At 49.4% G+C, this 16,464-nt stretch overlaps 1 pseudogene; it reads right to left on the bottom strand.

Annotated features, from left to right (window-relative positions):
• Window positions 1-1,023: 1,023 nt before the first annotated feature.
• Window positions 1,024-14,747, bottom strand: LOC134396075 (zinc finger protein RFP-like; annotated as a pseudogene).
• Window positions 14,748-16,464: the final 1,717 nt, after the last annotated feature.

Raw genomic sequence — 16,464 nt, 5'->3', positions numbered from 1 at the left:
AGGTTAGACTATGGTCATCCAGTGAAGGATTTGCAGTCAGAAAAGATATTTGAGGGAAGGGGAGACTGTATCACACGGAATATAGCAAAAGATTCAAAGTGCAGCAAAAGATACAAAAGTAGCAATGACTGAAGTTCATTTCAGATACATTGAATGTCTCACTTGTTCTTTATTCCAGTGATTTTAACATTAAGATGTTATGTAGAACAGGTTTGTCTTAATTGTGTGCTGTGAAGTCAGACATGTGACCAAGGGCATGTTTGGGTGGGAACTCCCCCTTGGGGGCTGGGCACGTTTGTGGGCACGCCCCTTGGAGCGGCCATGTTGCCTTCCTTTTCGGTTTCCGAAATATGGTCACCCTTAGCATGATGAGAGAACCCTTGTTCCCAAGGCTGTAACTTATTTTATTTAATGAAAATAACTAAGGGGGACATATTAGTTCTCTATAATAGCAATTTCCCTGGACTTGCTGAATCCAAGCCCACCCACAGGCCATTCTCAATGGAAATCACATGGAAGATGCATTTGTCTTCGTGAAACAGCAGAATGAGAGGCCTTTTGGGATATGGAAACTTTGGCAAGAATGTCACATCAGGATCTCTGACGAGGTACAATGCACCCGTGTGTGTGTGTTTGTGCAAAAAGAGAGAGAGAGAGAGAGAATTTTTGTGGTGGGTTTTCCATCTAGGGATATAATGAAAATATTGTGGCGAGGGAAACAAGGAAAATGAAACATAGACTGAAGGTCATGGAAGCAGTGCAGTTAAAAAAAGTGTTGGTCTGGATTATTCATGTGCTTCTGTCTCTTTAAGAAGTAAGAGATGAGAGAAGTCTGGGAAAAGGGAGGGAGGAAATCAGGCACCATTTTAGTCCATGTAGTTCTGGTGTCTGTGACTGGAGGCCTCTCAGGGGGTCTTTGCAGAAGGGGAAAAGGGGGCCTTGACAAAGGAAGGTTTGATGCTTAGAGTAGACTAACCAGTCTGGTCTGGAGAGGAGGGAGAGTGAGGAAGGCTCCGAGCTGCCTTAAGGAGAGATGCTGAGGAGGGCTTTTCCCAATAAGGGCATAATTGTCTCTCCTGCAAAGGAGGCTCCAGAGAAGGCGTGGAGGAGGGTCCCCCTGTCAGCATCGTAAAAGGACACCCGCCCCTCATTGCAGTTCAGAGACACTCGGATCTTCTTCAGCTCCCCATTCAGGGACAGAGGAGGGTAATGAGGGGGGTCGGAAGCTATATACTATATACACCTTCATAATACCTCACAACCCAGATCCCTTCCTTAGGACTAAAATCAATCTTGCCTTTTCTCCTCACAGACTTTCTGGCGACCCCCACAGCCCATTCATCCTCACTTCCCACACTGACTTCCCAGAAATGTCTGCCTGTCGTGAATCCCTCACGTCCCAGCACGAAAGCACGTTGGTTAAATCTCTCAGGATTGTCGGGCAGATCATGCAGTTTGTATCCCCATCTCACGCTTTTATGACCATCGGACAGGATGAGCCTGGGATTCGCTGTGTCTGGATCCAGAGTGACATTTGCTGTTGGGGATGGAGAGAGAGGAGGAAAAGAGAAGGTCAGCAGAATCCTCTGGGACAACGGCGGAGGTCTTAAGTGTTAACACCCCACAGGGATCATCGATTTCCTATAAAATCAGGGAATGTGAAAACAACTCAGTATGATAACAGGACCATGAATACCTCCAATGCTCAGAGCAGAACCAACATGAAAGCTCCCCCAAACCAGTTTCCCCAGACCTCTCCTCCCTTTCCCTCCCTCTGTCCTTCCGGCCCACCCTGAGTGGCCAAACTCCCCCTCCCCTGTATTCCCCTCCATTTCCCTGGGAAGCCCCCACAGCCCCTCCCACTCCATGCCCAATTTGCCCCCCCCATTTAAGGGCTCCTCCCACATTTTACAAGTAAAACTCAGCTCTTTGCTGCTTCCAGATCAGGGTTTTAGTGCAGCCTGGCCCTGCCTCATTCCAGGAATTCCATGTTGTCTTCCCCTCCTGTCCCCACTGAGCTTCTTCTCTTAAGAAGAAACAGACGGAAAAACTCCAGGATGCCTTCTCATTGGCAGTGCTCTGTGTGTGTGTGTGTGTGTGTGTGTGTGTGTGTGTGTGTGTGTGCTGGGTGAAGGGGGGTGGAGGGAGGCAGGAGAGCAGAGAATTCACCACCACCCCTTGATGCTGCCTCTGTGAATGGGCCAACTGAGACTTCCAGGGGGAAGGAGGAGTCTCCATTCTTCTGAGCAGAGAGCACCCAGCTGGTTCTGCCCTCCCTCTTGGCAACAGATAACTGGGTTGTCAATAGAACTATGAAAATCTAGTATCTCGTTCGCTTTTGCAGCAGTTGGAGGCTCCACCTTGGGTGCAAGATACAAACGTGCAAAGGAGCCCTTTCTCTTGCCAGTGTTTTGGGTGGCCCATTTCGTTTTATACAATGCTAATATGAGACTTTTGTGTCTCATATTATGTCTCTTTTATGTCTCTTTGAATGTTCCTCTGCCTGCTCAAGTGTGCATGGATGGCCAGAGCTCCACACGACTGGGAGCTTTGCTTTCTCACATGTCCTGATTGCATGGAGCCCTCCCTAGGCGCAGTCACCTCTATAAATGGACACGTCTTGCAAAAGGGCATTTGAATGCAAGGGGGAAGTATGGAGGGGAGGAGCCCATAGTTATACCCCCCTGTCTGTGCCTGCTTTGTTGATATGGAGAACCCAACATCACTACAGAGTTGCTGATGACTCATAATTAACCTATTTATCGTTCCGAAGGGCGCAGGACAGAACGGTTTAAGCACAGTGAAATGAAGCCAGTGAAATATCGGACCAGTCCATATCTCTCCTGTGCATTTGGTTCACATTGGTTTTGTGAACCGCCCAGACAGCTTCCGCTATTGGATGGTACAGAAATGTAATAAATAAATAAACTGGAAACGTAACTTTCATCACAGGTAGTCCAGTTAGCAGCGCATCTGGGGAAGGAAATGATAGAAACTTTAAGAGGCCCATTATGAATCAAGTAGAAACCAATCCGGTAAAAGGGAGATCCTCTTCGTAACTTTAAACTGATTCCAAATAACAATACAATTCTATGCGTGTTTCTCAGTGTTTCGTTCCATCTGAAGCCAGTGGGGGAGGCTCGTGGGGAAGGTTACCAAGTCAACCCACAACCGCACCACAGGCCATGGGTCTGGAGTGGCTTCTTAACCACCCCAACAAGCCACCCTCCCTAGATTCAGACGACACGAGAAGCCTTTGCCCAGTCAGAATAACTATGCAAACCAGGCCAGCACTCAACAAGCCCAAGTCACCGGGGCTGATTAGCCACCCTGGAGTCATGCAAACTGGCCCAGTAAGTCCCATCATGTTCAGTGCAGCTTAACCTCAACGAAGCACATCTAGGACTGCAACCGAAATAATAAAAAAAAAAACTTCAGAAAATCCTCTGTAGAACATAGAAAATGAGAAGCAGAAGGCAGAACTAGGATAGAGGTTGTATTTCATTCCCCTTCCTATGGCTAGAACAGCCCTCATGGGCTACAATTTAGCCTTGTAAATCCTATATATACCTGAAGCTCCAAAAAGGGTTTTTTAAATTCCTTCCACTTTTCCTGTGTTTGCTTCGTTGTCATTCAATACTCATGAATTCGTAGCCATTTAAACCAGGGCTCTAGTCCTAATCCAACCTATGGGGCACCACAATCTGGCCTGCACAGCCTCTTGGTCTTCCTCCAGGGGAATGAGCTTAGTCTCCAAGCCCCACCCTCTGGAGGAATCCCCTTGGAGGGCTCCCACACACACAGCTGTCTCTGATCAGGGATAGTGGTGGGCTTGTGCGGCAGGCTGAGCAAGGGCACTCACCGGGGCTAGATTGAGTGACCACATTAGGGGTGACCACATTACACCAGTTTTAAAATCTCTTCACTGGCTGCCAATTAGTTTCCGGGCAAAGTATAAAGTGTTGGTTATCACCTTTAAAGCCCTACATGGTTTGGGTCCAGGCTACCTGTGGGATCGCCTCCTCCCATACAATCCACCCCGCACACTCAGGTCCTCTGGGAAGAATTTACTCCAGACAACAAAAACAAGGCTAACAACTAGTACCCAGCGGACCTTTTCCTCTGCCGCTCCCAGCTAATGGAATGACCTGCCAGGAGAGATTCGTCAACTTCAGTCTTCCGGATTTTAAGAAAGCTATAAAGACTGATATCTTCCGTCAGGCCTACGCAGTTGAATTTTAATATGCCTTTTAATAATGTGCTGCTTTTAATGGTGTATTAGTTTTGAATGTTTTAATTATATTATTTTATGGCGTTTGCATTTATGCTGTACTCTGCCTCGATCCAAAGGGAGAGGTGGGTAACAAACAAATAAAATTATTATTATTATTATTATTATTATTATTATTATTATTATTATTTATTAATATTTATTATACTTATATACCGCTCCCATAGCCAGGGCTCTCTGGGCGGTTTACAGAAATTCTAAAATTGAGATAAAAACAAGTATACAAAATTTAAAACTCTAAAACACAGAACATACACACGTCGGGAGAGGCGTTCCGTCAGGTATTGTGGTCCCAAGCCGTGTAAGGCTTTATAGGTCAAAACCAGCACCTAGAATTGGGCTCGGAAACATACAAGCAGCCAGTGGAAGAGGACCAGAGCAGGTGTTATATGGTCAAACCTTCTGGTTCCTGTAATCAATCTGGCCGCTGCATTTTGCACAAGCTGCAGCTTCCGAACCGTCTTCAAAGGCAGCCCTATGTAGCGTGCATTGTAGTAATCTAACTTGGAGGTTCCCAGAGCATGGACAACTGAAGCCAGGTTATCCCTGTCTAGATAGGGTCGTAGCTGGGCCACCAACCGGAGTTTGTAGAAGGTACTCCGTGCCACTGAGGTCACCTGAGCCTCAAGTGACAAAGAACCCCCAAGCTACGAACCTGCTCCTTCAGGGTGAGTGCAATCCCATCCAGAACCGGTAGAACAAACCCCATCCTGTCAGTGGAATCACCTACTAACAGCATCTCAGTCTTGTCTGGATTGAGTCTCAGTTTATTAGCCCTCATCCAGTCCATTGTCTCAGCCAGGCACCGGTTCAACACATCCACAGCCTCTCCTGCTGAAGATGAAAAGGAGAAATAGAGCTGCATGTCATCAGCATACGGATGACAGCACACTCCAAAGCTCCGGATGACCATATTATTATTATTATTATTATTATTATGGAGCAGTCCCAATGCGCACCCCCTCTCATCCCCATGGCTATCTCCAATCTCGGAACAGAGACAGGAGCATGGATGAGAGGTGGTTCGGAAGTGTGGCCGCTACCCACGGTGGGGGTGAGTCCCAATGCCTGCCAACCATCATCCCTACAGCTATCTCTGATTTTAGAGCAGAGAAAATGGGGATGATGGGAATGAGTGGCAGGACTGACCTTCCCTGTGCAGGGGATTCCCAGCACCTAGGCCACATCACATCAGATCAGAGGGATGGATGCGGAGGGCTGGACCTCTTTCTCTGTCAGGGGAGGAGGCACCATTGCAGACCACCTTCCAGCATCAGTGGGGGGAAAGGAATGGTGTCCCATGATCTTCCCCGTAGTGTGTGTGGTGGAGGGCAATCTGGGCCCCACCCCAAAATAGCTCTGCAGCCTTGATTTTAAAAAAGGAAAGGGAGGACTAAACAGACAGTTCTCACAGTGGAGATCAGTGATGGGGACCCCGAATGGTGAAGGGAGACCACGGCTATTGAATCTGTGAATAAAGAAGATGGTGTCAGGGGTAAGGAGCATGGAAGGAGAGGAATCAGTGGACAAAATTCCCAATCGAGATAAGCAGTGGGACCCCCAAAGGGAACTCATTCCTTATCTCTTTCCTGCAGTTTAGATTCATGAGTGAGGGATATGGAGTCAAGAGTAAACAGGGAGGTTGATACACTAAATTATTCTGGATGGTGAAAACCCAAAGCAGAATTGGAGAACCTTCAAGAAACCTTCTCCAGTCTGAGCGGATGGGCAACAAAATGCACTCTGGGTATTCCTGGAGGAAAAGGAATTATTATTATTATTATTATTATTATTATTATTATTATTATTTATTTATTTATTTATTTATATAGCACCATCAATGTACATGGTGCTGTACAAAGTAAAACAGTAAATAGCAATACTTAAAAGGTTGTCACACAGAGGAGGGCCAGGATCTCTTCTCGATTCTCCCAGAGTGCAGGACACGGAATAACGGGCTCAAGTTAAAGGAAGCCAGATTCCGGCTGGACATCAGGAAAAACTTCCTGACTGTTAGAGCAGTGCGACAGTGGAATCAGCTACCTAGGGAGGTTGTGGGCTCTCCCACACTAGAGGCCTTCAAGAGGCAGCTGGACAAGCATCTGTCAGGGATGCTTTAGGGTGGATTCCTGCATTGAGCAGGGGGTTGGACTCGATGGCCTTGTAGGCCCCTTCCAACTCTGCTATTCTATGATTCTAAGACCCTGCCGCATAGGCTTACAATCTAATAAAATCATAGTAAAACAATAAGGAGGGGAAGAGAATGCAAACAGGTACAGGGTAGGGTGGCCAGGCTGCCAAAATGGAAGCCTGCTGTTTACTGATGTTGCCACCATTTGTAGCACCAACAAAATAAAATAAATTAATGCCCAGCACTGCACCCTGCAGCCATGCTTCCTTACCTTTGAATTGCTTCACGACTCTCTCCAGAAAGGGATTTATTTCACGGAAGTCCCAGATCCTCCACTTCAGCTCTGGAGGGAAAGCTGCTGGATTCTCAAATGTCTCCTTCTCACTCCTGGAGGCGAGGGGAAAAGGCAACCCACATCCATTCAATCCAAATGGAAATGGCAGAAAGCTCAGAACAGAGAATGGGCAACTTTTGTTGGGGGAGGGAGCATCAGCCACACTGGCCCATACAGACCCCTTTGGGAGCCACACCAGTGAGCATGGCTGGGGGAGGGGGTGAGCGGGGCAGATGGGATGCTTGTGTTTGTGTCTAGTTAGGGTTAGTGGTCTGTGTTTTGCCTGTGCTAGGAGGTTGCCTGTGTTGTTTTGGGAGAAGGTTTGGTCTGTGGAGTTTTTGTATGTGTGTTTTCGGGTGAGATGTTTTGTAGGCAGAGAGGAGCCTTCAACCATGTGTGATGGAGGGAAGGAAGAAAAGGAGTGCTAGTCCCTGTTTTAATCACTGAGATGTTGGTCCATGAGATGTTGGAGACCAATGTCCTCTGCCCAGGAGCATGGAGGGAGCCATGTGCTTCCCATGTGATCCAGACCCTTCCCACCATCATGGAAATGAGTGGGATCCACTAACCTCTGCAAGGTGTTTCTCACGTCCTGCAAAGAAAGGAGAGAGAGAAGAGGGAACTCAGTGCCTGCCAGTCACCCATCTATGGTACCCTGGTCCTTCTCCTGCTCAAGTGCTGATGCTTCCACATAGCACCCCCCCCACTCAAGGACTATGAGGAATAGATAAAACATCCTACAATGGGTCAAACTCTCAGGCTTTCACAAGAGACAGACACTGACCTGCATTTTAAGGCAGTGGTCTTCCACAGGTGCAGATCCAAGAACCACGATGGACCCCAACCTGCAACATGGGCCCCACTTTCAAAATTGCCCTTGCAGTGACCTATCTGGACTGATCCTGTGACCCACTTTTGGGTCACAGCCAACCCTGTTGGCCTATTTCCCTGTGCAGAGTCACTGACAATTTAGAGTCTCTCTTTTAGGACAAGAAAGTACTCCAAGATGGGGACATTTCCCTTGACAAAAAAGAGGAATGCCAGCAGTGACAGTGCTTCAAGCCCCCCCCCCCCCCTCAAGGACTAGCAGTGCTTCAAGCCCTGGTTTCTTCAAATAATGGGAATTTCCACAAACCCACAAGAATCTCAGGGATACACTCATTAATTGGAGAAATGCGATGCTAGGGCATTCTTCATAAGCGTGAAAAATCAAAACAACCTGTTATGCAATTAGGAGTACCTAACAGTGTTGGGGGTGGGAGGGAGTTTAGAGTGAACTTTCCAGATTGGGGTGGGGGAGGAAGGTTCCAAGGGGGGGGTTCTTAGAACAGGACAGTGAGACATGGGGCTTCTCTAAATAAGTGATTTATAGCATGCTCCTGACTGGCCTCTCACGGAAGTTTGGGGTCTGTCTGATGATGTCTCCTGCACCTTCCCCCATTTATTCCGTTAAAAGAAAACCCCTGGATATCCCGATTCTTCAAATACATCTCAAGACTTCCCACCATGTGCAGCCAAAGTTGCACTTCAAAACCTCCACTAGAGGGCGCTGTCCCCCTCACTCTTACTATGAGCACCGGGAGGAGGGAGAAGTTTCCAATTCCAGGCCACCTGGTTGTCCCTCTCCTGCTGTGTAACGCAAAGCCCTGGTCACAAAACACACACAGAATAGAAAGAGGGTGCAGGCAAGGAGGCCACTATTGGTCCGAGAACCTCCTGAAACAGGGTGGAATTTCAGGGGGGCCTCTGGGACCCATTCCTGAAGCTGAATTTGGGGTGCACTGAAACTCCTGAGTCTCAGCAGGGGAAGGAAAAACATCTCTGTTTAAAAGAGGGAGGTTGCAACGGATCTCTGCTGGTGGCAAGGTGAGAACCTGAGCAGCCAGACTGGCATTGGGAGGGAGAAAGCTTCTGCACCTGAGTTGGGCAGGCTCTTGATTTCAGTTAAACTATTGCTCCTATTGGCTGGCTGAGCTTCCAGTGCAGGGGGTGCTCCTCCTCCTCTTCCTCCTCTTCCTCCTCCTCCTCCTCCTCCTCCGCCTCCGCCTCCTCCTCCTCCTGCAAGCCTCCTGTCCTCTCTGAGGAGGATAGGCAAGCTGTGTGCTGCTGTTGTGGCATTTATGCATTTCTATTTACTCATTTATTATTGCTCTAAGCGCTTTTCTCCTGCTGCTTTGTTTCCCTCTCTCTCAGCACACAGATCAACACATGAGAGGTGCCTGAGAGGACATTTGAGTTCAGATTTTAAAAATTCGCTATAAATCACTGCATGCAGGGATCTGATCCAAACTTGGCCTGCCTAAAGTCCTCTTTAAAAGCTGCCACAGTGCCAATTGTCATGTGTTTATCTTTACAACTGAGCGAGGTGTAAGCATGTCTGTTACTTCCCATGTAGCAGTTACCCGACAACGGAGCGGTTTTTCACCAAACTCTCTTGTGGTGCGGAGAGAGGGACCCACTCTGGAAATTGGGGCGGAGAACCGCCTCAACATAGCTCCATCCTAAATTCTGGGGCAGAGAATACCCACTCTGCACGCCCCTAATGCACACAGGTCTATTTTGAGCGCCTCGCTTGGCCTTACCAATTGCGAAAGCAAGGAAAACCCCGTGGGGGAGTAAAAAATAGCCAAAAGGCAAGGGTGGAACCAACTAATCTTCAACAATGATATTAGCAAAAGTTTTATTGAAGTGCCAGGTGCCTACACGTTTCGAACGCGGTTGCGTTCTTCCTCAGGGCTTCATAACATTCGTGAAGTTATCTGCAGATGACAGATAACTTTTGCTAATACCATTGTGGAAGACTAGTTGGTTCCACCCTTGCCTTTTGTTTTGTTTTTTACTGGCCTTACCAATGGCGAGCTGAAACTCTCCCCAGGGCCTGAGTTCGATCCCAGCGGAAGCTGGTTTCAGGCAGCCGGCTTGGGTCGACTCAGCCTTCCATCCTCCCGAAGTCGGTAAGATGAGTACCCAGTTAGCTGGGGGAAAGGGAGTAACGGCCGGGGAAGGCAATGGCAAACCACCCCTTTATAAGGCCTGCCAAGAAAACGTCAGTGAAAGCTGGCGTCCCTCCAAGAGTCAGCAATGACTCAGTGCTTGCACAAGAGGTTCCTTTCCTTTTTCCTTTCCTTTCCAATGGCAGACTTCTCCTTGTGCTTTCCCAGGCAGGAATGAAGCCTTCCTTTCCATGTCAAAAGCAGCAGGTGATCAGGGTTATAATTTTCCCAACTTTGCTTTGGCAAGAATTCTCTTAAAGGTATCACCTTGCGGTTGCCAAGTGTCTAAGGGGTCTGCAGTGCCTGCCTTGGGCCTTTTCCTTCTGTAGATGATGGAGGCAGGGAGGTCTTGAAGTCCGCTTTACCCTTGGGAGGAAGTTCCTGGGCTGTTCCTGCCACCGTCTTACCTGCAGGAGTTCACTCGCTGGCTGCTGACACTTCTCCTCCAACTCCTGGATGAGGCTTTCAAGAGAGGAGAGTTCTTCAGAGAGTTTGGCCTGGTGCTCGTCCCTTCTCCTGGCAATCTCCTCCTCTAAGCCTTCTATCTGGGTCAGCAGAAGCTTCTCTTGTTCCTCCAGAAGCTGCCGTAGTTGTCTGAACTGAGCCACTGTCTTTTCCCTCTCTGCTTTGGTTTCCTTCTGCAAGAAGTGGATGGAAAGGGGAGAAAGGGGAGCCAGAGTCAGAAATAGGACCAAGCTTCACAGCATCAAGAGGCTTAAAGGAATTTCATAGGAAAGTTATTTTAAGTTTTCAGAGATCTTAAATCCATGTTCAGTAGAGAAAAAGATTCCGATAAGATCATAGAATCATAGAATAGCAGAGTTGGAAGGGGCCTACAAGGCCATCGAGTCCAACCCCCTGCTCAATGCAGGAATCCACCCTAAAGCATCCCTGACAGATGGTTGTCCAGCTGCCTCTTGAAGGCCTCTAGTGTGGGAGAGCCCACAACCTCCCTAAGTAACTGATTCCACCGTCACACTGCTCTAACAGTCAGGAAGTTTTTCCTGATGTCCAGCTGGAATCTGGCTTCCTTTAACTTGAGCCCGTTATTCCGTGTCCTGCACTCTGGGTGGATCGAGAAGAGGTACCAGGGCCCACTCTCAGCCTGGCCTTTCCTTAGCCACCGTTCTGGGAGGTTTGGCCATTCCAGACAAGAGCTGTTCTGCAGAGCCAGGCTGCCTGGGGGCTTTGGATTCCTCTGCATTTTACGTCACATTTTGACTCATATTGGTTGAAGCCCTTGTTCCCTTCCTAGGGGCTGCCTTGATAGCACCTCATGGGGGCCGCATTCCCCCCAAACCCTGTGGTTTCCTTCCTGTGGGTTTGGACTTGCTAATCTCCAGGCCAAGGAGGGAGCAGGGGGGGTTCCAGCAATCATCCAGGTACTGGAGCCGCCCCCTTCGGCCCTCTTCCTGGCTTCCGGTGACCAATTGCCAGGCGCCATCTGCCAGGACCGCACCCCGGATCAGCCACGGAGCAAGGTCAGAGAGCAGAAGACCTCGCTCAGGGAGGAACAGTCAGGGTAAATCCCTGAATGTTCAGCTGCGCATCTCCGCCTATTTGCCCCGAATCAGCCGCTGCGTCATCTAACCAACACAGCATAGATTTGGAGCCACCCTGGGCCAAAGACCAAGTGCTTGAGCGTGTGGTGGTTGACAGCTTCAGGCGTTCTTGGGGGAAACGGATCATCTAGACCCATTTCAGTCCTGTTTCAGGCCAGGGCACAGCACTGAAACAGCCTTGGCTGCTCTGACCTACTCCGGGTGAAAGACAGGGGGAGTGCTGCCCTGGTGATCTAACTGGACGCCTCAGCAGCTTCTGATACCATTGATCATGGTATCCTGCTGGATTGGCTATGTGAGATGGGAGTAGGAGGCTCCGTGTTCCAGTGGTTCCGCTCCCACTTGCAGGGCCAATTGCAGAAAGTGGTATTGGGGGATTCCTGTTCTACCCCATGGATATGAAGCCACAGGGCTCTGTTCTATCCCCCATGCTGTTCAACATCTCTATGAAGCCACTGGGGGAGGTCATTAGGGGTTTGGTGCCATCTGTATGCTGGTGATACTCAGCTCTACTTCTCCTTGTCATCGGAGACAGCTGGGGCTGTGAAGGTGCTGGACCAGCGCCTGGAGGCTGTAATGGGCTGGATGAGGGCCAATTGACGGAAGCTGAATCCTGATAAGACGGAAGCTCTGTGGATTGGTGGTTCCCGAGTCCGGGAATTGGGTAAGCGACCTGTTCTGGATGGGGTTGTCCTCCCTCTGAAGGAGCAGGTGTGTAGTTTGGGAGTACTCCTAGATCCACCCTTGTCACTGGAGGCTCGGGTGGACTTCGTGGCCCAGAGTACATGGGTCAGCTTCGGCTGATCCGCCAGCTCTGGCCTTTCCTGGACGGGGATAACCTAGCCACAGACATTTAAAACCCTAAACAGCTTGGTGTGTAGCTTGGGAGTACTCCTAGATCCATCCTTGTCACTGGAGGCTCGGGTGGACTTCGTGGCCCATAGTACTTGGGTCAGCTTCGGCTGATCCGCCAGCTATGACCTTTCCTGGACAGGGATAACCTAGCCACAGTAGTGCACGCACTGGTAACATCCCGATTAGACTACTGCAATGCACTCTGCATCTCACAGAGACCATATAATACCTGTCTAAAAGGAATTGCATTGGCTTCCTATATGCTTTGGGTCGGAATTCAAGGTGTTGCCAATGTCATTTAAAACCCTAAACAGCTTGGGACCTTGAAACTTGAGGGAGCGCCTCTGCCTATATATCTGCCCGCCTGAGATCTGCTGGAGGAGCCCTCGTCTGCGTCCCACCAAAGGGAGACATACGGTATAATGGGACAGGGGAGAGGGCTTTCTCTATTGTGGCACCCTGCCCGTTGTGAACTGCCTTCCCCTTGGAGACCCAACTGGAGACAATGCTGGCTTCATTCCAGCACCAGGCCCCCGGCTATATGGAAGTGCTTTGGCGCTGAGTGGCGCTTTGTACCTGCATTTGCCTTCCTTCCCGGTATCTGCACAGGAAGGAAGACAAGTGCGAATTTTCCTCCCCGGTGCCTCTGAAATGTTTTTTTAAAAATGGGGTGGGGAGGAAAGAAATGGGGCCATTCATCCCGGGGGGGGGGGCGGGGAAGGAAAAGAACGTGGCTGTCCCTCCTTTTTTTAACTTAGAAGGCACAATATGTGGAGGTCCGCATATTCAGATTGGAGGTTGCCCGGTCCTCCGAAAATTTGTTAATGCAGAGCTCTGCATATTTAAATCATAAAATTATAAAAAAGGGGGGAGGAACGGCACTGTCGCTCTCCTCTCTCCCCCTCTCCATTTTAATCTCCCCCCCCCCCGTTTAGAGCCACGGAGCTGGCTCCACTACAAAAAAGGTTGGGGTAAATGACCTACTTTTGGGGAGCGGAGTTTCCAGGGTTTGCCTCTGAATGGCTTCGTTTTTGTGGCTACGTCATCTGTCCGAAAATGGAAAGATGTGCATTCACGGAGGTGTAAACAGCCGTATGGAGAAGCCCCAGGTTAAAACATGGCTTTTTATCAAAGACTTTGAAGGCTATATTCTCCATGGACGCACATAGTTTTAATTGTTTTCAATTGTTTCTAGTGCTTGTTAAAAATTTCTACTCATCTTAATTTGTAGGCGATTTTATATGTTTCTAGTTGTTTATATTCTGTACTGTCTACATTGTTCTGTTTTTATCTGTATGCCGCCCTTAGATCTCAGTGATATAGGGCAGGATACCAATCATTTAATAAATAAATAAACAAATAAATAAACTATACCATCTAGACAGACCCCAAGTAAAACTGACACTTACAAGAAGTTCTTTATTCTCCTTTTCTGTTTCTGCCTTATATGTCAGAATTCTTTCTCTCTCTTCCCTGAGAATCTCCAGGCGACGACGGATCAGATCCTGAAGCAAAAAGAAAAGTTCATGTTTCGTTTAGTGAGACAGAAAGAGGAAGTGAACAATATCGTTGTTCCCTGAGATCCACCTTTGTACTTGGGAGTGGGGAGGTTCTCAACGGACTTTTTTATACCATTAAAGCCTAAAAAACAAGTCCCTCCATCCACTGGGAGTCTGAGTTTCACATGCACTGAGATGGGGATTGGGGCTGGGGGTCACACCACCACCACCACCACCACCACCTTTGGCCGACACAGTAAACACTGCGGGACACACAAACCCACCCAGTTTGCTGCTGGAGCAAAGAGAGAGAGAGAGAGAGAGAGACGGGGGGGGGGGGGGAGAGGAGCAGCTGCAGCATCTTGCCTCTGCTCCCCTACTGCTGCCCCGGTGTGGAGAGAGCCCCCACCCTCCACCATCCCGAACCTTTTCAGGCTTCCCGTGGCTGCTATTTGCAGAACAAAGAACGTGCATGTTCACTGCATCCAGGCTATAGCAATGTAATAAAGAAATAGTTCAGTCCCAATATTTTCTTATTGCCAGGACTTTACAGAGAACTTCCCAAGAAGAACCCAGAGTTCTTCCCCCTTCCCACCAAGGTCTACAATGTTCTCCTACCTTGTACTCCTGGGAAGCCTCCTCCAGAGGTACCACCTCATGTTCTTTGTGCTCTTTGGATCTGTCACACACCACACAGATGGGGGTTTCATGGACTTTGCAGAAGAGCTTCAAGGGCTCCTGGTGTTTCTCACAGACTCTCCCCTTCTCTTCTGCCCCCTTGGCCCCCTGATCACCGAATTTCTTGGCAATTTCGACAAAGTTACCCAGCTGCCTATTTGGCTTGAGGTTTTCCTTCTGGAAGGTTCCTTTACACTGGGGGCAGGAGGCCTCTGTGTCCTTCTCCCCCAGATACTTGCTCAGGCAGGCTTGGCAGAAATTGTGGCCACACTCTGCAACGGTCACTGGATCCCTGAAATAATCCAGGCAGATGGAACAAGTGGCTTCTTCACAGAGATCCTGGACAGGACTCCAAGCAGCAGCCATGGCTTTCGTACGCTGCAGACAGAATTAGTTTCACTTTCTTGGCTTTCAGGAAGTGGGCGTTTGCTTGCTTGGAAATGACTCACCAGGAAATCATTGGCATATAAAAAATGAAGTTAAACAGAGGATCAGTCTTTTGATAAAGATAAAATAATTTTAAAAGAATGGGCATGATGAGCGGGGGACATATAATTTGTATAGTTTGACCTGGTATGCCCATCACAGTGGTAAATTATAGCTTATTTAAACTACCTCTGATCACCCCAAGATGCCTACAGATTGAGCACTTTATTACTTGCTTTAGAATCTCCTTAAGTATTGATGTCAAACTGTCTGGTCTGTAATTCCCCAGATCTGCCATTTTTTTTATAATAGGGATCCCATTCGCCCTTCCCCAGTCCTCCGGTAGTTCACCTGTTCTCCAGCATTTCTCAAAATTAAGGAATTGAAGTTCCTGGAGCCCATCTGGTAGCTCCTTCTACACTGTGTAGTGCAGTTCACCTGGACCTGGGAACTTGAACTCATTTAAGGTGCTGAGAGATACTCGGAACTAGGGCTGTGCACAGACACACACCCCTGAACCGCTTCGTGGCCCGATCCGGAACTTCTGGATCAGGCCCGAACCAGTTCGGGCCGATCCGCCTGTCCCCTGCTCCACGGAGTGAGCTCCGGCTCTGCTGCCGTCGCCGCATGGACGGTGCCGGTGCCAGGTAAGCCAACCCTCCCACCCCCTTACCTGCATCCGTCATGATCTGTCGCGGGCTTCACTTGAGGCCCCGGTTGAAGCCGGAAGAGAAGGCCGTGGCCTCCTCCAGCTTCAAGCTGGGGCCTCAGTTGAAGCCCACCACGGACCGTGACGGAGGCAGGTAAGCCCCCTCCCCCCTGCCCCCTTATGTGGCTCCGCCACTGTCACCGCATGGACATCGCTGCCGCTGGCGCCAAGGAGGCCAACCCCCCTGCCCCCTTACCTGTGTCCATCGCGGGCTTCAATTGAGGCCCTGGCTTGAGGCCCTGGCTTGAGGCCTTCTCTTCTGGCTTCAAGCTGGGGCTACAATTGAAGCCCCTGACAGACACAGGTAAGCCCCCGTCCCCGCTGACCTGGCTACGCCGCTGTATGGACTGCAGCGGCAGTTGAGCCATGTAAGCAAAACTCCCCCCACCCCCTTACCTAGAGTGACCATATTTTGGAAACCAAAAAGGAGGAGAACATGGTTGCCCCCAAAGGGGCGTGTCCAGCCCCAAGGGGGCGTGTCCACCTGACCATAGCCTTGGTCACATGTCTGATTTTATAGCACACATTTAAGACAAATCTGTTCTATATAACATCTTAATGTTAAAATCACTGAAATAAAGAACAAGTGAGAGATTCAATGTATCTTACGGTGACCAAATGACCGGATTTGCCCGGACATGTCAGGATATCCCGCCCCCAAACAGGATCCGGCGGGAGATTTCAAAATCCCCCCAAATGCCCGGGAAAATCACGGTCTCGTGGTTTATCCAGGCCTTCTCTTGGCCGGCGCAATCGCCGTGCTGGGAGGGGCAGGGGCCCAGAACACCAAGCCCCTCCCCTCTCCTCTCATCATGCTGCGACGAGGGCAAGGGGCAGGGCTCACTTTGCTCTTCGTCCCTCCTGGATAAGGCCTGGTGCAGCCGCTGGAGAAGGGGAACAAACACTGAGCCCCTCCCCTTCCCACTTGTCATGCTGCAACGAGGACAAGGGGCGGGGCCTCACTTCGTTCCCCATCCCACGTGGCT

Source organism: Elgaria multicarinata, chromosome 3 (assembly GCF_023053635.1).
Source record: "Elgaria multicarinata webbii isolate HBS135686 ecotype San Diego chromosome 3, rElgMul1.1.pri, whole genome shotgun sequence".
NCBI classification, from domain to species: Eukaryota; Metazoa; Chordata; class Lepidosauria; order Squamata; family Anguidae; genus Elgaria; species Elgaria multicarinata.
The sequence above is the reverse complement of the archived record's forward strand: the minus strand, read 5'-3'. Positions and strand labels throughout refer to the sequence as shown.